Here is a 24,288-nt window from a genome sequence, read left to right as displayed (position 1 = left end):
AGAGCACTTCAAAGCTGATAGTGTTAACAAGGACACAAAAGAGTACATGAAGAGTGGGAGAGGGTGTGCAGAAACCTTGATTTTCAGGCAGAGCTCATTCATTCAGAAGCATGACCTGGATTGAGTTCATATTGCGCCAATTTTTAATTGCGCAATTAGGCAGAAAAATGACATCCAACACATCACAGTAGGCAGAGTAAGCTTCTTTTCTTTTTTTTTTGTGTGGGTTCGATGGACATGTTTGTGCTTTGAGGCAGAATTTGGATGCTAATTGAGCATTGGAATCTCCCATCTTTAAATAAGAGTGCATAAATAAGTGTGCATTCCCTTGTAAGACAAATGGATAAAAGGAACATTTGCCCTGAGAGGAGTGTGCACTCATGAATTATCATGTAGTCTCATATACACACACTCAGAGTGGCCAGAAGTAGAGGATATGAATGGAGACAAGTACCTAAGACAAGGTAATCATATTAAGTTTGAACTCAGTGATTTTCTCACGATAGTGCTCCATTTGGGTTGAAGGACGTATGAAATCTTTTGGTATATAGAATGTTTTGCCACTCTTACCTCTATACTCCTTGGGGTGTATGAAGAGGCTGCTTAACTCTGACACAGTAGCCAGATAACCAGGTCTTACAGCTAAAGTGACAGTCAGGCAGACATTTAATGATTTAAAGCAAACATTTGTTTGCAGATGCGCAAGTTTACTTAAAATGAAGTGTCATCTACGTGCTGTCCGAACATTTTCTTTTTCCTCATCCTCCCACTATATCTAGGTGCAGTCTAGAGATCTGCAGCTAATGAGGATGGAACCTCAACACTATTGGAACCTGTTGGCTTGAAAGCTGTTGGCAGTCAACCCAAGGGCAATTGTGAGTAGAGAGTCCAGACATACTGAGAGTATTCTGTTCAGATGCAAGCTCACCTTCCATTGAGTTGGGAGTTGCTGGAAGGATGGGAAGTGAACGTGCCTGGCATCACTGCAGTGTTCTGAGAGGAGATTTCTGGGAATTTGTGTAGTTCCTCCTCTGTCTGGGTGCCTGATAGCATCACCCTGTTTCCTTGAGAGGAAGCAGCACTTAGATGAGGTCAAGGTCCCTCATTCCCCTCTCGCCTTGCTATTGATGTTGAGGCACCAAAGACTAAAGTAATGCAATGCGGGTCTGCATACATTTTCAACAGCCACTGAATATTTTGCTGGACCTATCTGCATGACAGCTGCCAGTCTATCCATGTGACAGCTAGATGCATGCATTTGAAACCAATATGGTATGGTATATAATTGGTGGACACTTCCAACTTCTGGAAGTTCATCAGATCATTCCTGATGAAGGGGTCCAGCCTGAAACGTCGATTTTCCTGCTCCTCAGATGCTGCCTGACTTGCTGTGCTTTTCCAGCAAATACTCTCATTTCCAACTTTTGATCCAGTTTAAGAAATTCTTCCAACAAACCTGATTGCTGTTCCTGTGGTTGTTCATTTGCACAAAGTCAATACTGGCCAAAACTATGGTGCCATCTTCTGCCTGGGGCTGTGCAGGTTCCAGATCTCTGGGTGCCAGTGACTTGAGATGTTTCTTCCTTGACCAGCTATGGAGATGTGCCACTGGCATGCTCCCTAGATTGTGTTTTCAAACCTCAAATGACTCATCAGAGTTAGTCTCTGAGCTGGTAGAGGGTTTTGGTGGTGTATCCTCTGAGAGATTTGTGTTTTCTTCCTCAGAGGTGGAGGAAAAGCTGATAATGTGAGAGGCTAGCCTCCTTGGACTTGTGGCCTTGTGGATGCTGCTGGTGCCTGCACAAGAAAGAGAGACCATTTGTTGCTTAATGGACTAGAAGCCTGAGCTTATTAAGAATATATTCATGGTGTTGGTACTGGGAGAGCAGCACAGCACAGCACAATGAGGCTTTCCTGGTTGCTTCAATATGGCAGACTCGGCATCACCACATTAATTGTCTCCAACTACTTTGAGGATCTTCTCCTGAAAGGGTGAGGTCACAAATGTTAGCCACTCTGCAACCTGTCTTTGCATTCTCCCAACCATTGTGTGGCATTTTTTCTACAATTTGGCAAAAGAAGGAATTGAGCGTGATGAAAATAACTTGATGAGCTGTTAGTGGATGTGCAGGCACAGGCAAGGTGATGAGGTGTTCCCAAAGAATGAATGAGAAGTGCTGAGGACAGGGAGCGTTCGTAGTTGGGGATATGTGAATGAGGGTCATTGTGTGAAGATGCTGTATGCAATAGTGAGAGTGGTAAACCATTGGCCTTGTTGGGGGATGTGTGCAGTTACAGAGTTAAAGTGAGTATGAGATGGAGAGAGAAGATTTGCTGTTGTGGAGCACAGAAAGTCGCTGATCTTCTTTCGACATTGTTAGGCTTTTCTTTTTACATTGGAGACAACACTGTCCCAGAATGCTATCTCTGTCCAGGTTGGCAGTGTGTGGTGCCATGGCTGCCTTGGTGGTCTGGAGAAAACAGCCCTCTTTTCCAGCACACGTGCACCTGGACATCCAGCTCCTTTTCGGAGGAGTGATGTGCTAGCTTCCTTCTTTCAGCCATTTCTGCAGAAATAACAATAGAGCAGCAGAGTGTTTAGCTGAGTTCCTAGGTTTTAACATTAGAAGTGTTCTGGAATTGGGATTTAAACATAGGGCCTGTCTTTTGAAAGGCAGAAGATCCTGGCAGTAGCAAGCAATTCTGCCTCGATGAACACAGGATTAAATGATAAGGGCACTATGGAGGCTCATGCATAATTAATGAGGTGAGCAGCAGAAAATTTGCAAAGAAAAGCCACCACATGGGAAACACACCTTGAAATACCCTGAAAATGACACACACAATTTTAAAAATTGGCAAGTTTAGCCCGACATTTCAAAAGTACTTCACTGCCTAGAAAGAATATTTTGAAGTCACGTGAGTTCAATCTCAGTAATGTATATGGTATTTTTAATTGAAGATAAGTAGAAAAACTGAAGACTGAGAATGATGGTTGAAATGATTATAGCAGTGGAGGAGGCCATTCATCTCATTGTGTTCATGCTTGTGCTACTCCCACCTTGCCTTTTTCTAATCTTTTCCTGTTTTTTAAATCAAGTGTTATTTCTTCAATTCCCTTTTAAAGGCTATGATTGTCTGCCTGAGAATGCGCTGAATCCTAACCACTCACTGCATAAATAGGTCTTTCCCATGTCACATTACATTTTTTGCCATTTCCCTGCTGTGATTTCTGGTTCTTGAATCTTCTGGTACTTGGAAAGTTTTTTTTTGCTTTATCTTCTTCCATAATTCTCTATCCTTCAAGATAATAAATACCTCTCACCAAATCATCTCTCAACCTTCATAAGAGAACAGCCCAAATGTTACTTCACAGAACTGAAATCTATCATTCCTGGAAACACTCTCATGAAATTTCTCTGCATCTTTTTTAAAACCTTCACATGCTTTCTAATGCATACTGTCCAGAATTTGACAGTATACTCCAGCTGAGGCTGAAAGTGTTTTCTTTAAGGTTTATCATAGTTTGTCATAGTTTCCCTGTTTTTGTACATTTATGCCTCTATTTATTTAAAATCAAATAAATTATACTCTTTAATTATACTTTCTCAATTTACACTCCCATAATAAACAACTTGTGTAACTATACCCCAGTTCTCTGTTTGTACACACGCTTTAGAATTGTACTTTTCTTTATATTGCCCCTTCTCATTCTTCCTACAAAAAAATCCCCTCAAACTTCTTTGCATTTATTTCATCTGCCACATGCCCATCCACTCCACTTGCCAAGCCTCTCTATGTCCATATTCGGAATGTGGAGCTTTTGAATAAAAAATCCAGGGAGGCAAGTGTAAATAAGAGAGTTACTAGGCAAAATTTAAATTCTGCATTTCATTAGTAAATAATTTTAAAGCTTTCTGTGAAGATTTAAAACCCAAATTTCCTTGGAGGTTCTGCTAGACTCCTGCCATAATTCTATTGAACCCTCAGGAAAGTTTTGACAATCTGTGTGCCCCTTACAAATTATTGATGGAGGGCCAAGCAAGGGTCAGGGACTTCCTAAGCCTGGAGACCGTCTCCTGATCCACAGTTGGGGCCTTGCAAAATAGAGATACACAGTTTGTTGAATGAGTGGAGAAGGTGCTATTTTCCACAAGACCTTCATCAGTGAGAGCCAGATCAGAGTTCAGATATAGATACCAAAATAAACCAAAACATTTATTTTTAAATTCACAGTTTGTACCCTTTCTTTGAAGACAAAGTAAAAAACATAGGTGAAGTCAGGGAAACTCCAGGTAATCTATTGCACCTTGTATTAAGATATATTGAGAATATGGAGAGATGCAAATCTATCCTTGTAATGTGAATAGCAACATTTATTAATTTTAGATTCTATTCATAAGTAGGTAAGAGAGGGTATTGTTAAAACTGTGCAGGTCTGATCCTTGTCCCAATTGTGTCCCCTATGTCAGCAGGCATCACTGATGATATATATCATTCACTACCATGAAGTGACTTATCCATTATTTTACATTTCGCTTAAAATCTTTCATTGTATTCCTTTAAATCATTGTAATTCAACCAATAACATTTAATTGTTAACATTTTTCTCAGTAGTTAGCAATTGACAATCTCCTTATTCTAACACTCCCACCATCCCAAATCTGTTTTTGGTCTTGTTCTCAGCTCGTATTGGAGAAGGATGTGATGTTAGTGATCAATAGGAAGTAAGAATCTTGAGTAGGCTTGATGTGCAATCTGATACAACTACTAGTCATGGGTCATACCTGTCACAGTGATCAAAGATATTGGCAGTGAACAAAGATCACCGAAGGGTGGACTCGAGAGGCAAACCATCAGCACCTGGAGAAAGAAAGAGAAAAATGGAAATGGAAGGTGGCTGTAGTAAGTTCTGTTTGTACTCTTCTCTGTATCCCAGGGGAAATCTTCAACACCTGCTCTGGGAAATGGACCATCTGCATCTCCTGCACTCTCTCATAGGAAGACCATAGAGGAATGACTGAATTCCATCTCTGGGGGCAAGAGGACAATTGCTGCTAAAGGTAAGACACTCTAGGAAGTCCATCAATCTCTTAGAGTTGACATGTCAGTTGTAGGTAGTGGTGTATCTCCACTGAGAGGCCTTCTTCTTCGATCCAGGCTCTGCATTCAGGAAATTTTGAGTGCTTTAATGTGAAGGCATAACTGTTAAGCATTCATCCTCTGGAAGAGACATGAGCAAGACTGGATCCTTAAGAAGTATTGGCTGGTTAGTATGAGGAGTGTGGAATTCTGTATGCTCCTGAATATGAGAGGCTACACTTTGAACAATGACAAAACTCCTGGCTAATGGAATATTTTGCTTCCTCTCGGATACCAACATTAAAATCTGCAGAAGGTGGGCCTGCTGTGTATTAGTGAGCATGTATATATAGTCTGAATAGGACACTTATACATTACTCTGAATTGTAAATTGAGGATCAATAAGAAGCATCTCTGTATTATCGAGAAGAATAAATTCTACGTATGCTACTGCAGCTTCAGGAAGGATATCCAGATCGATTGTCTCTTAAGCGAAAAGGAGTGGGGCATCTAACTGACTGCTGTTGTACGCCATTCGAGTTCACTTGCTCTGTGCACACCGCTGTATCAGTACAGTTTGTGTTGGTCAAAAGTGAGGACAAAGTATGTATGATGGTTGTTGGTTTCTATGCTGTGTTTAAACAGCATGACAGAATCTAGGACTCCCTCTATCAAATCATCAGCAGTGGTTGTGCCTTCCTTCTCATTTACTCTGTCATCAAAGAGTAAGTTTAGATCTCAAATGGTATCCTGCAGCTGTTTACCTTCATGCCCATTGAGCTATTGTTCTGCTGCCTATAGCCCTTCCTAAAAAAATAGAAGATATAGAAAGTTCATATGTGGTCCTGAGGATAGAATGCCATTAAGTGGGATACATAGTCGGCTTCTGATGCTGCTGATTAATGAAGGCTCAAGGCAAGATAATGTTCTCTGTTTAGTAAGGAATATCATTAATTAGAAGTAAAATAGAGTATATTTGTAAACTGATGTTCACAGTGAGTTGTGGCATGTGATTGTCCCATGACTTTCAGTGAAATATCTCCTCTTTCATGTAAGTGTAAGTTAAAGACTGAAGAAAATATGGCTTGACTACTGAACAGTAATTGAAAAGATTGACACACTTGCCCTGTAATCTGATTAAAAATGAAGCTTCCTGCTAAAAACAAAGCAGTCTGAATACCAGAGTTATCATGATGTTTTATAATTTCCCTCAGAAAAAAAAATCATGTTCTTTATTAACATATATTTCTTTCACAGAAATCAATTGTTAGGATTTATTCTTGCTATTTATCCAACTGTTGGCCTGTGCTGTTTCTCCTGCATGGTTCTGAAATTGCCTTTACATTACCAACATGGCACTGGACATTAATGGCTGTCAACTTTCCCTCTGATGTGGATGTTTCTCTCTATACCATGAACAAATAGCAGTGGTGGTGTTTGTGCCCTCTTCCCATTGCTTCCAAATTCTAAGTGGTTTTTCTACTTATCTTCAGCTTTGAGCTTCCAGGCAAAATCTTTGTCTCACTGAAGAAGGGATTTGTTATGTTTATGGAATTTGCCCACCAGGGTATTTCACCATCCTTGGACACCGTGAAGTCCTCTCTGCAAAAGAAGACCGAGAACCTCATCCCAGAAACCAACTACAATGTGGTCTCGCATAGGTCCATCTCAGAGAAAGCTGTAGACATATGGCCAAATAATTGAGATCATTTCAGAAAGAATTCATACTCTCCCCTGGTTCCTGCCTGTACCAATTAAACAGCACAGTTGATAACTGCTTCACCTGAGACTGAAATTAGTTTCAAAAGCCTTAACTTTCACACATACTTTCCCATTTCTTCCTTTATTCTGAGACAGCCAAGAATTGCATGAGCCATGTTACCGTTTTGTATTTAAAACCATGCTAACCTGACCTTTTATCAATTTTATAAGCAAGGCTTCAGATATACTGTTGCCATGACTTACCCACAGAGAGATTGTCCTTCAGGGAAAGAAAATGCCATCCTTATCTGGTCTGGCCTACATGTGACTCCACACCCACAGCAATGTGGTTGACTCTTAACTGCCATTAGCGATGGGCATTAAATGCTGGCCTAGCCAGTGATGTCCTCATCCCATGAATGAATTAAAAAATGATTGGGTCTGGATAAATCTTATGGTTGAAAGACTTGGTTAGGATGTCATAAGTGATGTAGCTAACTTTTGTGGAGATTGGTTAGCTCAGTTGACTGTCCTGCTCCCTTATAAAACAGAGTAGCACCAAGACCATGGGTTCAGTTCCCATACTGGCTGAGGTTAGCCTGAGGGGTTCTTCTTCTCTGCTATTTCCTTGCCTGAGGCATGGTGACCCTCAAATTAAGTTACCACCAGTTGTCTGTTTTTTTTTAATGGGAGAGCAGCAGTATGGTGTCTTTACTTATCTACTTTCTTCAGTTAAGTAAGTGTGTGAGTTAATTCATTTGTGTTTGATTGCTATCAATGAGCTTTTGTTTGCCAGCTTCTGCAACCTGTATTGGAAAGCTTCTAGGCATTCTCCCAGTGCAGCACATCTACTGCACCTGGACCCTATGTGTGGCTGATTGATTCTGTTTATTTCTGTTGGGATCAACCGAGTCTGAGTGTGGTTTGTTGCTTCAACTTCGAAAGTTCCTCAGGACTGTGTCTTATGTTATTGACTGATGATGGGAACATTTGAAGCAATCTGGAAGTTTTACCAAGCAAGTTTTACTGGAAGCCATGTAGTGAGGAGAATATAGGGAGAGGCAAGTATACCATGATACTAATGAATAATGACCTTTACTAACTATTTCAACAATATACATATGTGAGTAATAGAGGAAATTCATTGAACATTGCAGACATGATCCTAGTACCCATTCTGACCCCTCTGTAAGTAGACATTACTGAAGGCATGCATATATTGTTTAATAAAGTAATGGAACTTCCCATTGTACTGATTGTAATGAGGTCAGTCAGTTTGACTTCGTAGAATATAAATACCCTGACTGGGGTTGTTAATCTGGTCTAATCAGGGAGCCCTGGCTGACAGATTAAAACAGGAGTGTGAGAGGTTCTGTTCACTCTGAGAGCTGGCTCTGAGGAAGCTGGACCAGTATTAAGTGCTATGCCCATGTAAATAAAAGGTGACTTGATGATGAATACTGGCTTCTGTGCAGTTATTTCAGTGGCAGTGAGCGTAAAGTATGCTCCCGAAGAAATTTGCTTGTAACAGTCATCTTTGAGTTGGGGTGAGCATTTATGGCATCATACCATTACTTGGGAGGCTTGAATTGTTCGATCTTGCCATTAAAGACTGGGCCCAGTATGCAGAGAGAATATATTATATTTTCTGGGTAAATGACATTGGGGCAGATGAAAAGTAGTGAGTAATTCTCCTGATAGTTTGAGGACCTGCAGCTTTTTTGGTTATGATGAGACTAACTTTTCCTGAGGCACCAGATACTAAAACCTTTCAAGAATCATAGAATCCCTATAGTGTGGAAGCAGAGTCCACAGCAACCCTCTGAATAGCAACCCACCCAGACCCATCCACCCCCCACCCTGTAACCCTGCATTTCCCATGGCCAATCCATGTAACCGGCACATCTTTGGACTGTGAGAGGAAAGTGGAGTAAACACACAGAAATGGGAATAACGTGCAAACCAAACACAGATAGTCACCCGAGGATGGAATTGAACCTAGGTCCCTGATGCTGTGATGCAGCAGTGCTAACCACAGAGCCAACGTGCTGCCCCCAGTGTTAACGGCTTTAGTTAAGGAATATTCCGACACCAAGCCTCCTGTAATTTCTGCGATACTATTAGCTTTACTCTCTGATTCGAGAGCCAGAGGAATCCATATCTGGATTTTTAATGAGGTTAAGTCAACTGGCAGAGGCATGTCACTTTGGTTTAACCCTTAATGAGATGCTGAGAGACTGTTTGGTATGTGGGACTGTTTGGTATGAGAGGAGGCCCAATTGGACTTCAAACATGCACTACAACTTGCTCTATCATTGTAAAGTGCAGCAAATGAGTTGCAGGGTATTTCAATGGAAGTGGACACATTTGCCAGTTTGACTAAGCTCTTGAAGTGTAGGCAATTGCATAGTCTCATTCAGGACATGTCCTGAACAGCGGGACTCGAGGCCAGCCCACAGCAATACTCCAAAACAAAGCCAAGCCTTGGCCAAATGGTTAAAATTTCCTTCAGGGATCCAGACTGGCAAGTCATTGTAGTTGCTGCCATATGCAGATTCGAGACAGCAAAAGAGTCCCACTCAACCTAACTTGAGTAAGAATACTCGTAGGCTGGGATCCTTGAAAGTCCACCAACATCCGGTTTGCAATAGTTAAATTGCTTGGCAGCATGTAAATCAGAACCAATCAAAATAAACATCTGGTCAAATGTCACCCGTTTCTAATGGTGGTTGATACTAGCACAGTTGTGTTAGTGATCGCAGAACCAGTGTTCAAAAAATTTGCTTGGACTCCAATCCTTGAGTTTGCACAAGATCTTGGCTAGACTGAGAAGTTCTGCTCTGTTATGAGAAGCAGCTGGTTTAGTTACCGTTGATTTGTAGTAAAAGGCTCAGGCCCAAACTTGATGGGGTGAAATTGGTTATGAAAGATTCACCTAGATTGGTTCAACATTTTCAATTAGAAAATGGCTTCCTGAATGATGTCCGAAATAAATACCCGAAAGCTTTTTGGAAAGGTCTTGGGACTTTCAATGGTGCTAAGGCCACCTTGCATGTTGACCTGGAAACAATTCCACACCACTGTAAGGCCCATCCAGTGCCATTTGCAAAAGCAGAGGCAAAAATCAGGAGGCTGGGAAAGCAAAAGAATTGTCATTTCAGTCCAGTTTGCGGAATGGGCAGTATCGGTTGTACTGATTATGAAGCCTGACAGGTTGGTTCGCCTTTATGGGGATTTTAAGTAAAGAGGGAACCAATTTTTGAAGTTGGATAAATATCCAATCCCTTGCAAGGAGGATGTATTGCAAAGCTGGTAGGGGGGCTGTTCTACACAAAATTTGACATAAGCCATGCATATTTATAATTGCAGTCAGATGAGAATTCCCAGAAGTATGCTGTAGTTAATATCCATACGGGTTTGTATCAGTATACAAGACTGCATTTGGGATATTGTCAGCCTGTGCAATTTCTCAGATGATGGAGAACATTTTACAAGGTTTATTCCAGGTCACCATTAATTTGGATGATGTGGGAATAGCAGGGAAGACTGATAAGGAACAGTTAGAGAACTTGGACATAGTCCTTAGATGTTTCTCCCAAGTGACCATACACTTTAGAAGGAAACAATGTGTGTTCCAGGCACCCAGTATGACCTACTTCGGCTAAAGAGTCGACAAGACTGGGTTATACCTATTGGTGATCAAAGGTGCCCTGCTCCCATGTCTGCAATGGAGCTTAAGTCTTTCCTTGGGCTGGTGAATTATTCCAGAAAGTTTATAAATAACCTGTCCTCTAACCTGGCAAGTTTGCACCAACTCCTAAAAAAGTGTCAGCTTTGGAAATCTTTGCATAGCCAAGCTGTAGCTTTCAGGGTATTAAAGAAGCAGCTATCATTCTTTAAGGTGTTGGCTTACTATGCTCAAAAGTGAAAGTTGTAATGACATGTGCTGGCTCTCCATATGGCATCGGGGTAGTATTAGCTCATAGGTGGCCTACTGGAGAGGAATACTCAATAGCATATGCACCAGGACTTGTGGTACTGCAGTGTGTAAATACATTGAGATAGAGAATGAAGGTCTGGCTGTCATATTTGGAGTCAGTAAGTTCTATCAATACCTTTATGGATGTAAATTTGTCATAATAAAAGACTATAACCCCCTGATAGGTCTACTTAAAGAGGACAAGACAATGCCATCCATAGCGTCAGGCTGAATTCAGTGGTAGGCTGTAATACTAAGTGCGTAGAATTACAAGTTGGAACACCATCTGGGAGGTCAAGTAGCAAATGCAGATGCATTGAGCTGCCTGCCGCTGGTAGATAAAAACGAGTAGTACCGCCCTTGGAAGAGCCTGTAATGGTTTTAAATTTTCTGGACATATTCCCAATCACAGCTGATAATATCAGACCATGGACACAGATCCATCCCTGGCAAAATTGAAATAGCTGATGGTGATGGGGTAAACTGAGACAGGACTGTCTCAATCAGAACTGAAACCTTTTTGGACTTAGCAAGTCCAGATTATAGTCGAGGATGGCATATTGTTATGGGAAACAATTGTGATTGTTCCAAGCAGGGTCATCTAGAGGTTTCCAGAATGAAATTATTGGTGAAAAGCTATGTCTGGTGACCAGAATAGGATGCAGACATAGCCATTTTAGTAGGGCAGTACCCAGAGTGCCAACAAAGACAGAAATTACCGCCAGCAGCTCCCCTACTGGGGTGTGCAGAGCAGATAGAGCTGGGGTTGTGATATGGGAAGGACACAGGAGGGAGATGGGACGCAGGTATGGCATATTTGGAGGGGTAGATCAGAAAGATTGGATTTTCAGGATTGGAAGGGTTTGAGTGAGGATTAGTTGGTATGCTAACAGTTCTTTCTCTTCAGTTATTCTGCCATGCTCTTTCAAATCTCTGCTATCAACACTCTTTCAAAAATGTTATTTTATTCCAGAAAGCCAGTTTATGGGAAATGATACTGGAGCCAATCTTTACTCAGTCTTCCATTTAATTACAGAATGAGACCTTATATGCTTTCTAACTCAAACACCATCACAGTTTTAGTAATATCTTTCCGTGTGCTCAAGTGAAACCTCAATTAATGACTACAACTTTCATTTAATTAGATGTTATTTATATGCAATTGTTATGGTTGCAATTGAGACCATAAATTTTTTAGAATTCGAAAACCTAGTGTTACACCGCAGAGGTCGAACCCCTCTGTTAATTAAAACCAAACACACAGAAAAACTCGCCTTGCCTTGTATTCTGCTAAAATATAAGTGACAGAGAACTCCTAAATTCCATTATTTAAAGAAAAACAGTTTAGTTTCTTAACTCTAATAGTGAACACTAAACAATAACTATTCACAAGTCCAAGCACCCCCTTTTCTCAACTACTTACTATCTGAATCTAACTTAATAAAAATGCTGTTCCAATAACACATTTATTAAACATTACATTAACTTAATCTCAAGACCGCACAGTCTTTGTCTTCTCTGAGGTCTTCAGTCTTCTGACTGCTGACCTCCCTGGGTCATTTTCCTTTTACTGTGTGCATGTCATACGTGAAAAGGTACCTTTGATAGAAAGTGTTTTCTAATTCCTTTGAGAGCAAGATGTTAGATGAGCGGTTAGCTCTCCGGCTCTGTAGCAGTTGCTCTGTTGCTCGATGGCAGTTGTTCTTCCTTTAATTTTCAAAATTCTGGGTTCATGACACATTAAATTCATATAATTTGATTGATTTCCAGGTGTCAAAACAATAAAATTCTAAGTCCATTGGCTTCTGGTATTCTGGGCATAATTTAAACTAATTGGTTAAATTTGCATTGTTTTCAGAATAACAGCCAGTACTCACATATCCATTAAACAGCCCATTGTTAGATTTGGAACAGCCTGACCTTTAGCTGGCAGCTGTGGCTGTGCTTTAAATTCAGAAAAGCACTTTCTATCTCTAAGTGACCGTACATGCTTTCGACTTTGAAACACCTCCTCCCTTAAGAAAAAAATGAGCCATCATAGTGAAAAGATGGCTTCATTTTTTTCTCTAATTGCTAATACTATTACTATGAAAACATATGTCTTTAACCTAAATTATACTTTTCATATTAATTCTGCATACATATATAACATTGTATTTGTCAAATCTTATCTACACTTTTTCCTTCAAATCCACGATAATGCATCTGCTGTCATATTTTTATGGCCTGCAACATGTCCAATTCGTAAATTAAGTCTATAACATAAGACTCCAACGATATAGTCACATATTTTTGACTTAAATGTTTCCAGAAATGTGAGAGGATTGTGGTCGGTGTACACAACTGTCTCTAACACATTGTTAGTCACATAGACATTAAAATGTTGTAAGGCCAGTACCAACCTCAATAATTCCTTTTTGATAGAGGAGTATTTTTTCTGGTGGATATTGAGTTTTTTCCAAACACAGCAAATTGGCCATTCAATTCCATCATCATCTTCCTGCATCAATACAGCTAGAACTCCTGTATCACTAGCATCGATTGCAACTTTGAAGGGTTTCAAAAAAACTTGATGTAGCTAAAACTGATCAGTGGTTAATATGATTTAAATTTTCAAATGCCTCCTGGCATTGCTGTGTCCACCAAAATTTCATGTTCTTCTTTCGTAAATTTGTTAGTGGTGCCACCACAATGTTGAAGTTTATAACAAACTTCTGGTAGAATTTGCTAAGTCCCAAAAATCGAAACACCTCTTTCTTAGAGGATGGTCATGGAAACTCCTTGATGGCCTTCATCTTCACGTTCCTTTCGGTCAACTTTCCATGACCAATGTTCTGTCCCAAGAATGATTCTGCCTTCGCAAATTCTGTTTTCTTTATGTATATGACCAGTTTTGCTTCTCCTAATCGTTCAAAGAGCTCTGCCAACTGTACCATATGATCTTTCCATGACTCGCTAAAGATCACTATATCATGAAGATAAACTGCACAGTTTGTTAATCCAGCCACAAGTCTGTTTGGAATGTAGCTGGTGAATTCTTCATTCCAAAGAGCATCACTTTGAATTGATATAGCCCAATGGAGAAACTTATTTTGCTTTCTCTGATAAAGGTACCTGACAATAACCACACAATAAATCCAACTTCATGATATAAGTGACTTGTCCAATTTTCTGTAGACAGTCCTCCAACCTTGGTATTGGGTAGGATTCTGATTTAGTTGTGGTGTTGACCTTCCAAAAGTCCACACAAAATCATTGAGTCCCATCAGATTTGGTAACTAACATGATCGGCGAACTCCACTCACTCTGACTCGATTCGATTATGCCTTTATTGAGCATCACAACCAATTCCTTCTGGACATGTGCGGCTTTGAGAGGATTAAGCCCGTGGGGTATTGTTTTATTGGAACAGCATTCCCTACTTCATGCACAATAGTATTAGTCCTCCCCATTCTATTCTGCAGAGGTCCTCATACTGCTGCAACAAAACTTTCAACTTGATTCTTTGCTCCTGAGACAGAGAGCTCACATTCCTCAAGGACTTCCTTATCATTTAATTATTTTGAGGCACATCAAAATCCATCTAGATTTGATTCCTGCTGGAACCTAAAATTCACTTTATGCACCAGTGTATATTCATCTGCCATTTCTGTCGTTCTTCTCACTTCTTAAACTTTCTGTTCATCCACATAAATGCTTATCATCTTTGGAAGTGAGTTTTTAAACTCCTCCAGCAGAATTATCTCTCTGAGAACCTCATATGTCTGTGACGATGCTGCTCTTTGAACAAGGTTATGCTATCCTTGGCATTTTTTCATAAAAGCAGCGATTCCAAAAGGTCATGGTCTGAAGGATGTTCAAGCCAATTTGATTATAGCTAACAGGTACTGCCTCAGGCAAAAGGCTTTCAAGTCATTAAAAAACCTTGAAAGGGGAGTGGCCAGTTCTCCCAGCTCAGCTTTTCTTTGATTTGATTTGGTTTGGTATTTAGCAGTCTGACTGTTCACTGAAAGCAGCCAGTCGTTTTGAGGCTGCTAGTCCAAGAAACAGCTACATGGAAGAAAGTGTTCCATACTGAATCTCTCTTCTATCTCTCTCTCTCCTGTAAGACGCTGTGTTTGATTTTACCTTTTTTGCCAAAGGGTGTTTATGGGGATTGTTGCAAGTATTTGGAACAGCATCATTAAGTTGGGTACTCTGTTGGGTTTTCGGAAACGTTAGTTTATTCTATATTCTGTTCTACTTTGTTTGCGTTTCATTTGGTAATCTTATAAATAGATTTTGTTTTGTTTAAAACTAAATGGTTGGACCAGCTGCACTACTTGTGGAATATTTGTTATACGCCTCCTTAAAACAAATAGCAAAGTTAGGGTCTGGGCTATTTTCTTGAAATGTTTTGAGGGGTCTGGCCTGATCCAAAACAGATTGAGGGCTCTTTGCAGGATGTGTTCTGTAGTTCCGACTTGGGGTTAGGGTTGCTGGACTTGAAGGCAGCAAGTGGTATGTGTTAGTGTCTTTTGTTTTCGGTGTTGATTTAATTTGGTTTAAACAGTGCTTGGAATAGCATTGGCTCTTTCAGTCATTAAGAGTTTTCTGGGGGTGGAAGAAGTGACTTTTGGGGGTTTTGCAAAAAAGGTGATTAAGGCCAAGCTACTGGAATTACAGACAATCTGGAGTTAAAGCTGCTTCCTTCTGTGAGGAAAGGAGAAGATAATTGCAGCAATAGCTCAGCATTTAAATTTGTTGGAAACATCATCAGAATCTTTGGAGATGGCTAACATTCAATTGAAAATGAAGCAGTTTGTGGTAGAGGAAAAAGACAAGGGAAGGGCATCAGAATTGAATTATGACTAAAAGCCAAGGAAAGCAGAGAGGGAAGAGAGAGAGAAGAAAGGAAGAAAGGTGGCTCAGTGGTTAGCACTGCTGCCTCACAGCGCCAGAGACCCGGGTTCAATTCACGCCCTCGGTCTGTCTGTGTGGAGTTTGCACATTCTCCCGTGTCTGCGTGGGTTTCCTCCAGGTGCTCCGGTTTCCTCCCACAGTCCAAAGATATGCAGGTCAGGTGAATTGGCCATGCTAAATTGCCCGTAGTGTTAGGGGAATGGGTCTGGATGGGTTGCTCTTCGGATGGTCAGTGTGGACTTGTTGGGCCGAAGGGCCTGTTTCCACACTGTAGGGGAATCTAAGAAAGAAGGTTGAACTTCAGAAATTGGCACTTAGACAGGAAAGTCTGCTTAAAAGGATGGAGATGAAGGCTGAAGGTAAGCTTAGTGAAGAATAGAGGGAGGATGAGCAAATCCATGGTAGCAAAAGAACTGGTGAGAAACTGTTTAAATATATTAAAACTTTTCCGAAAATTTGATGAAGAGTATGTGGAAGCCATTGACATCTCATTTGAAAGGTGGCTAAACAAATGCAGTGGCCACTGACCATGTGGGTTTTGTTGATCCAAACAAAACTTCATGGCAGAGGTAGTGAGGTATCACCCATCTGAGGAGGTATCTGAGATGTATGAGGAGGTGAAGAACACCATTTTAAGTGCATCTGAGCTTGTGCCAGAAGCTGACAGACAATGTTTCAGGAATCTAAGAAGGGACCCTAGTCAAACCTACATTGAGTTTGAAAGGATCAAACAAAGTAATTTTGATAGGTGGATAAGGGCATTAAAAATAGAGCAAACCTATGATGCTCTTAGACAATTATTTTGGAGTTCAAAAATTCATTCCTGAAGTAGTGGGAACACATGTGGAAGAGCAAAGAGTTAAAATGACAAGATTAGCAGCTGATGATTATGAGTTGATCCAAAAATCAAAGTTTGGCTTCCAAAATCAATTTCAATCCATTAGGGATAGAAATTGGGGAAAAGAGAAATCCTTACGTGAAAAGGAAAGGTAGATCTCAATGAAGATCATAAGGATAACTTAGCAAGGGGTAAAAAGTAAACCCTTGAAGGGGAAAGAGAAGTTAAAAAGCTCAGGTGTTTTCACTGTAATAAAGTAGGCTGCATGAAATCACAGTGTTGGTGCATTAGGAAAAGCACTGCGAAGCCAGATGTAGGAAAACAGAATAAGCCAGTGCATTTTGTTGGCGTGGTAACGGAAAGGACTAGTGCAGAAAAACTTCGAGTAATAGAATTCACAATGAGGCAAGAAGCGCTGAATTATGTAAAGTGAGGTTAGCGTGTCCAGTGAAAAGTGGCAAAGTCATGTTAGGAGTATTGGACAAGCTCTCAGCTCCAGGAATACAATTTGTCTTTGGTAACAATATAGCTGGTTCATATGATGGAGTGCTGCCTATTGTGGTTGAAGAGCTAGTGGAAACTCAGGCAACTGAACTATTGCAGGACACATATCCTGGGATTTTTCTGGGCTGTGTGGTAATGAGGTCACAAAGTCACCAGGAGAGATCAAAGAGTACAGATCAGAAGGTTGAAGTAGAATTAGCAGAGACCCTGTTTGATCAAATAGTTGAGACAAGCCAGGAGCAGATAGATAACACAGTAGGCATCTTTAGTTGAGATAAATTAACTGAGTTACAGTAAAAAGATGAAAATTTAAAGCAATTGTATCAAAAGACTTCACAGAAAAAGAATCCAAGTCTATCACTGAATGCTATTATCTTGAAAATGATATCTTAGTGAGGAAATGGAGACTATCACATATTGAGGCAGATGAGAACTGGGCAGAAGTTCATCAAGTCATATTGGCAGTTGGTTATAGAAAAGAGGTGTTGTGGGCAGCACATGAGTTACCAGTAGGGGGTCATTTACGAGTGAGAAAAACACAAGCTAAAACACAAAAAACATTTTTTACTGGCCTGCATGACACAAGAATGTAGTTGAATTTTTCTAGATGTGTCATACATGTCATGTAATTGGAAAACCACTGGTACCTTTAATACCTATTCCTGTACTTGAGGAACCTTTTGTAAGAGTCTTAATTGATTATGTACGACCCCTACCTAAAATAAAGAGTGGGAATAAGTATTTGTTAACAATAATAGATGTCTCTGTTAGATTTCCAAAAGCCGTTCCATTACGCAATATCACAGCTAAATGTATTGTCGAGGAGTTGCTCAATTTTTTCATGAGATGTGAAATACTCACAAAGATACAATCAGATCAAGGATCAAATGTCTCATCAAAATTATTCAAGAAAGTTATGGACAGCTTAGGAATAAAACAATTCAAATCTACTGCACATCATCCAGAATTGCAGGGAGTGCAAGAAAGGTGGCATCAGGCATTAAAGACCATATTGAGGCCTTATAGTCAAGACTATCCAAATGATTGGAGAGGGGAATTCCGTTTGTACTTTTTGCAATCAGAGATGCACCAAATGCATCAATTAAATACAGTCCATTTGAATTAGTTTTTGGGCACGAAATGAGAGGACTGCTAAAATTGATTAAGGAGAGATTGGTTGGTCATAATTTTGAGACCATATATTTGGACTATGTGTCAAATTTTAGGGAGCAATTAAATAGAGCAGGGGAATTGACTAGACAGCATTTATAAGTATCACCGCATACATTGAAACAGGAAGCAGACAAGAAATCAAAATCTCACCATTTTGCTAATGGAGGTAAGATGTTAGTGTTACTTCCAGTGATAGTTCAACCTTTAAAAGCAAGGTTTATCAAGGCAAAACGGGATTGAGTGAGCGGGAGTATTTGAAGGTTTTGTGCAGGGCAGGTCGTGCCTCACAAACCTTATTGAATTCTTTGAGAAGGTGACTAAGGAGGTGGACGAGGGTAAAGCGGTAGATGTGGTGTATATGGATTTTAGTAAGGCGTTTGATAAGGTTCCCCATGGTAGGCTACTGCAAAATATACGGAGGTATGGCATTGAGGGTGAGTTGGAGGTTTGGATTCGGAATTGGCTGGCTGGAAGAAGACAGAGGGTAGTAGTTGATGGTAAAGGTTCATCTTGGAGTGCAGTTACTAGCGGTGTTCTGCAAGGATCTGTTTTGGGACCATTGCTGTTTGTCATTTTTATAAATGACCTGGAGGAGGGGCTAGAAGGTTGGGTGAGCAAGTTTGCAGATGATACGAAAGTCGGTGGAGTTGTTGACAGTGAGGAAGGATGTGTAAGGTTACAGCGTGATACAGATAAGCTGCAGAGCTGGGCAGAAAGGTGGCAAATGGAGTTCAATGTGGGTAAGTGTGAAGTGATTCACTTTGGTATGAGTAACAAAAAGATGGGGTACTGGGCTAATGGTCGGATACTTGGTCGTGTGGATGAGCAGAGGGATCTTGGTGTCCATGTACACAGATCTCTGAAAGTTGCCACCCAGGTAAATAGTGCGGTGAAGAAGGCATATGGCGTACTGGCTTTTATTGGTAGAGGAATTGAGTTCCGGAGTCCTGAGGTCATGTTGCAGTTGTATAAGACTCTGGTGTGGCCGCATCTGGAGTATTTTGTGCAGTTTTGGTCACCATACTATAGGAAGGATGTGGAGGCACTGGAACGGGTCCAGAAGAGGTTTACCAGGATGTTGCCTGGTATGGTAGGAAGATCGTATGTGGAAAGGCTGAGGCACTTGGGGCTGTTTTCATTGGAGAAAAGAAGGTTTAGGGGTGACTTGATAGAGGTGTACAAGATGATTAGGGGTTTAGATAGGGTTGACCATGAGAACTTTTTCCACGTATGGAGTCAACTATTACGAGGGGGCATAGCTTTAAATTAAGGGGTGGTAGGTATAGGACAGATGTTAGGGGTAGATTCTTTACTCAGCGAGTCGTGAGTTCATGGAATGCCCTGCCAGTAGCAGTGGTGAACTCTCCCTCTTTATGGGCATTTAAACGGGCATTGGATAGGCATGTGGAGGATAGTGGGCTAGTGTAGGTTAGGTGGGCTTCATCGGGGGCCAAAGGGCCTGTACTGCGCTGTATTGTTCTATGTTCTATGTTCTATGAAACGACTCATGACAGAAAGAAATCTCACAGAATGTGTCATGTGAGTATACTCAAAAAGTATTTTGACAGGGAAGGAAAGCCAAAGGAGACTGTGTTAGTGATTACAAATTCAGAGGATTCTGAATTGGACATTCCTCAAATTAAATTGCACAATGCGGAAGTTGTAAAAAATTGGGATAAATTATTGAGTTAGTTTCCAGAGGAAAATCAAAATGACCTGAAAGAATTATTACTATCACATGGGGAGATATGTGCAAGATAGCTGGGAAGTACTAACCTAATTATGCATGATTTAGATACAGGAGCTACTGTTTGGATTAAGCAACTTCCTTATGGGCATAACCCTCTCAAGTTGGCACGGGTTCAAAAGGAGATTGAATGTACGTTCCAAGATGACATCATTGAAGTGAGTTACAGTGACTAGAGCTCACCCATAGTAATGATGCCAACACCAGATGGTACACAATAGTTATGTGTGGATTATTGCAAAGTCAGTGCAGTTACAAGGACTGATGCATATGTTTTTGGAAGACTATATTGAAAAGATGGGGCAAGCAACTTATATTTCTAAGTTGGACTTGGTCAAAGGATACTGACAGGTATCTTTGTCTGAAAGAACAAAGACAGTTTTGGCTTTCATAATGCCAAATAGACTGTATCAGTTTAAAGTCATGCCCTTTGGTATGAAAAATATGCCAGTCACATTTCAGAGACAAACCATTGCTGGATAACCCAATTGTATCGTATATATAGAGGTAAAAACAATGACTGCAGATGCTGGAAAGCAAATACTGGATTAATAGTGCTGGAAGAGCACAGCAGTTCAGGCAGCATCCAACGAACAGCGAAATCGACGTTTCGGGCAAAAGCCCTTCATCAGGAATTCCTGATGAAGGGCTTTTGCCCGAAACGTCGATTTCGCTGCTTGTTGGATGCTGCCTGAACTGCTGTGCTCTTCCAGCACCACTAATCCTGTATCGTATATATAGATGACCTGGTGATTTTTAGTCACGCATGCAAGAAACATTTACAACATCTTTCTGAATTGTTTGATCGAGTTCGGGAGGCAGGCTTGGTGATAAACCTGGCTGAACATGAATTTGCCAAAAACCAAGTTGCCTTCTTGGGCCATGTTATTGGACGTGGACTAATGGCCCAATGGAATGGAAAAACCAAGATAATTAGAGATTACAATTGACAAAGACCAGCGCTATGATTCCTGGGATCGAGTGGATTTTATCAAAATTTTGTGCCAAATTTTAGCAGTGTGGCTGCTCCACTCACTGAATTACTAAAAAAAAGGCAAAAGTTTCAGTGGACTGCAGACTGTCAGAAGGCACTTGGTAGGCTGAAAGCTGTGTTAACTAGTATAAGCCACACCTAATTGTGCAAAGACATTCAAGGTGGCTATTGATGCAAGTGATGAAGGTGTTGGTGCTGTCCTCTTGCAGGGAGATGACGAGTAGATAGAAAGACTTACCTGGTATTTCTCCAGGAAATTGAACATTCATCAGCAGAAATACGTGACAGTTGAGAAGGAGACTTTGAGCTTGGTGTTTGCAAAATCACATTGTTTATGTTACCAGTATTGTATCTGAGAGAATCATATACACTAATCATAACCCATTGATGCTTGTGGAGAAATTTAAGGACAAAAATGCCAGACTGTTTAGATGAAGCTTCTTGTTACAGCCATTCAATTTGGAAATTATGCATATGGTAGGACATGAAAACATGATTGTCGACGCATTGTTGAGACTTGAATGAGAAATGGAGGCACTCAGTGGCTGGAGTAAAACAAACTGGAACAAAATGTCGTAGTGCATGTTTGCATGATTATTGTCAATGTAATGCATATATGTACTGTAGAGTATTAACAGTTCAAAATTAAGGGGTTTAAAATGAAGCCTTCTTTGGATATTGATGGTTCATTTATTTTAAGGGTGGAGGTCTGAGGATGCTGCTCCTTTAAAAAGGTTATGTTGTCCTTGACATATTTTTCAGAGAGTTTATAAAAGCAATAATTCCAAAAGGTCAAGGTTTGAAGGGTTTCGGGCCAATTTAGTTATAGCTAACAGATACTGCCTCAGGCAAAATGGGCTTTCAAGTTTGAAAAAAAATGCTTTGACAGTGAAAGGGGACTGGCCAGTTCTCCCGGATCAGCTTTTCTTTAGTTTGATTTGGTTTGGTTTTTAGCAGTCAGTCGTTGTAAGGCTACATGGAAGGAGGTGTTCCAATCTGAATCTCTCTGCCGTCTCTCTCTCTCTCTCGTAAGACCCTGCATTTGACTTCTCCTTTTTTGCTAAGGGGTGTTTGTGGGGACTGTTACAAGTATTCGGAACAGCATCATTAAGTTGGGATACTCTGTTGGTTTTTTTGGATAGGTTAGGTTATTCTATATTCTGTTCTATTTTGTTTGTGTTTCATTCGGTAATCTTGTAAATAAATTCTGTTTTCTTTAAAATTAAGTGGTTTGACCAGCTGCATTACTCATGGAATATCTGCTATACACCTCCTGAAAACAAGTAGTAAAGTTAGGGTCTGGGCTACTTTCTTGAAATGTTTTGAGGGGATCTGACCTGGTCCATAACATGTCTTTGGATTAGTGGTGCCTCTAAGAGCACAGCAGTTCAGGCAGCTTCCGAGGAGCAGTAAAATCGACGTTTCGGGCAAAAGCCCTGTCTATTTTTAAGGCCCACACCCATCTATCGAAATCGCTCTGTTTAATTCTTTCAAACTCAACCTGGTTCCTTCTTTATGTTTCTGAACTGCGGTCTATAAGCTTCTGGTACCAATTCATAGGCACTCAAAATAGCCTTTTCGACATATCTTGACCCCTCATCTGACAGCGCTGTAAATACCTCATGAGCTCTGCCTACCAGCTTAGTCTGAACCGACATTACCCACAAGTTCTCTGCCCACTCCATTTTCCCAGCCAATGTTTCAAATGATATAAAAAAGGTCTTTGATATCTTTCTCATCGAAATGTGCAATGTGTTAACATAGCTATATACATTCCTACCTTCTCACTTCATCTCCATCCTGTTAACGTGACTTTCCTGACTAGTTTGCAGCTTCTGATGTTCAAATTCTCTCTTTTTCTTTGCTCAGTTGAGAACCGTCTCTCCCTTTCTTTTTCCTCTCTCTGTTTCCTTTTGTGCAGTTAAGAATTTTCTTTCCCTTTCTTTATCTTCTAACTCCAGTTGCCTCATTTTCAGTTGAAGCTTTTCTAACTCTCCTGTACTTGTCTGTTTCTCTGATATACACAAGTGCTTGACTAACTTCATTACAATTTCAGCTTGCCTTTTGTCCCTCGTTAAACCAAATTCTAACCTGTTTGCTAATTCTAAAAGTGTATTCTTTCTCTGTCTTTCTAAACTGTCTTGGCAAATTTGGGAAACATCTTCAAATCCCAAAATGTCTTTAACAATGTTAAAAGAGTCATTTCCCTCACTTTTTATTTAACCAACCACAAGTAATCGAAATTAAACAAATTTTCTCACCTAAATTTTATTAAAAGATTTAGGACTATAATTGGCAAGAGTTTAAATCTGCTAGGAGCTTTCATACCCCAAAATTGTTCAAATCTGTCCAAATCCTCGATGATGAGCTCCCAAACTGTTATGATGCAGAGTTCAAACCCCTCTGTTAATTAAAACTAAATACCCAGAAAATCTCGCCTCACATTGTAATCTGAAAAAAATGTGGCTATAAGAGCTACTTCTTTTCTGAAGTACTGTAGATGTTGGAGGTGATTTTCTTGAGTTCCAGGAGCAGCAATTACTATTTTATATGCTGTTGCATTGTTTTGGAACTTTGGAGAAAAAAAAATAAAACAACGGCACTTTTAAAAGCGAGATGGACAGACAAAGACAGCACATGGTCAGTGAAGGAAGAGAGAAAGAAACCGACACTTCTGTCTAACCTAACAGTGAATCTGCACAGCTACTGCCTCTGCTGTGTGATTTTCAACTATCTCTGGACATCAGAGTTTGTCCAAGAAAAATTAACCAACAGCAAAATTCACAGCTGACCTTGGAGGAACCTGTGTGGGAGAGCTCACAGCACAGGAACGGATAAGTGCATAATTTTTAAGTGTAGCCTTGCTGTAAATCAACAATAGACAATAGAGTGGGTTCTTTCTTGATTATCTGTTTTATTGAGATCTGTTTTTTGATTAAACTTTAAAAATATAAGCCATAAGTATTAATTTAGCCTGGAGCAGTGTGTTTTTTAAGAGCAATAAGACGGTGCTATTCTCTGAGTCTGCAGGTTGTGAAGGAGCAAGATGGCCTTTAGTAGAGTGATATGCCCTTCTTGTCAGATGTCGGAGTTTAGGGAGAGTTTACACGTTACTGAGGATTATGTCTGCAAGAAATGTCTTCGGTTGCGAACTTTATCAGATCGAATGGTTCGGTTAGAGTGACAGTTAGAGTCATAGAGTCATAGAGATATACAGCATGGAAACATACCCTTCCTTCCAACTCGTCCATGCCGACCAGATATCCCAACCCAATCTTGTCCCACCTGCCAGCACCCGGCCCATATCCCTCCAAACACTTCCTATTCATATACCCATCCAGATGCTTTTTAAATTTTGCAATCGTATT

General features: G+C 40.4%; 1 protein-coding gene across 10 annotated transcripts in view; it reads left to right on the top strand.

Annotated features, from left to right (window-relative positions):
- ppfia2 (PTPRF interacting protein alpha 2) overlaps nucleotides 1–24,288 on the top strand; it is a 549,829-nt gene that overhangs the window by 23,797 nt on the left and 501,744 nt on the right. Inside the window, exon 2 of one of the 10 annotated variants that reach the window (XM_072551620.1) lies at nucleotides 4,940–5,063. The exons of the other annotated variants lie outside the window; for them this stretch is intronic. The gene's annotated coding sequence lies outside the window, so the exon portion shown is untranslated. The remainder of the gene's footprint in view (nucleotides 1–4,939; nucleotides 5,064–24,288) is intronic. 10 annotated transcript variants of the gene reach the window in all.

This window comes from Chiloscyllium punctatum, chromosome 32, assembly GCF_047496795.1.
Source record: "Chiloscyllium punctatum isolate Juve2018m chromosome 32, sChiPun1.3, whole genome shotgun sequence".
Classification (NCBI taxonomy): Eukaryota; Metazoa; Chordata; class Chondrichthyes; order Orectolobiformes; family Hemiscylliidae; genus Chiloscyllium; species Chiloscyllium punctatum.
This window is presented reverse-complemented; position numbering and strand designations above follow the sequence as displayed.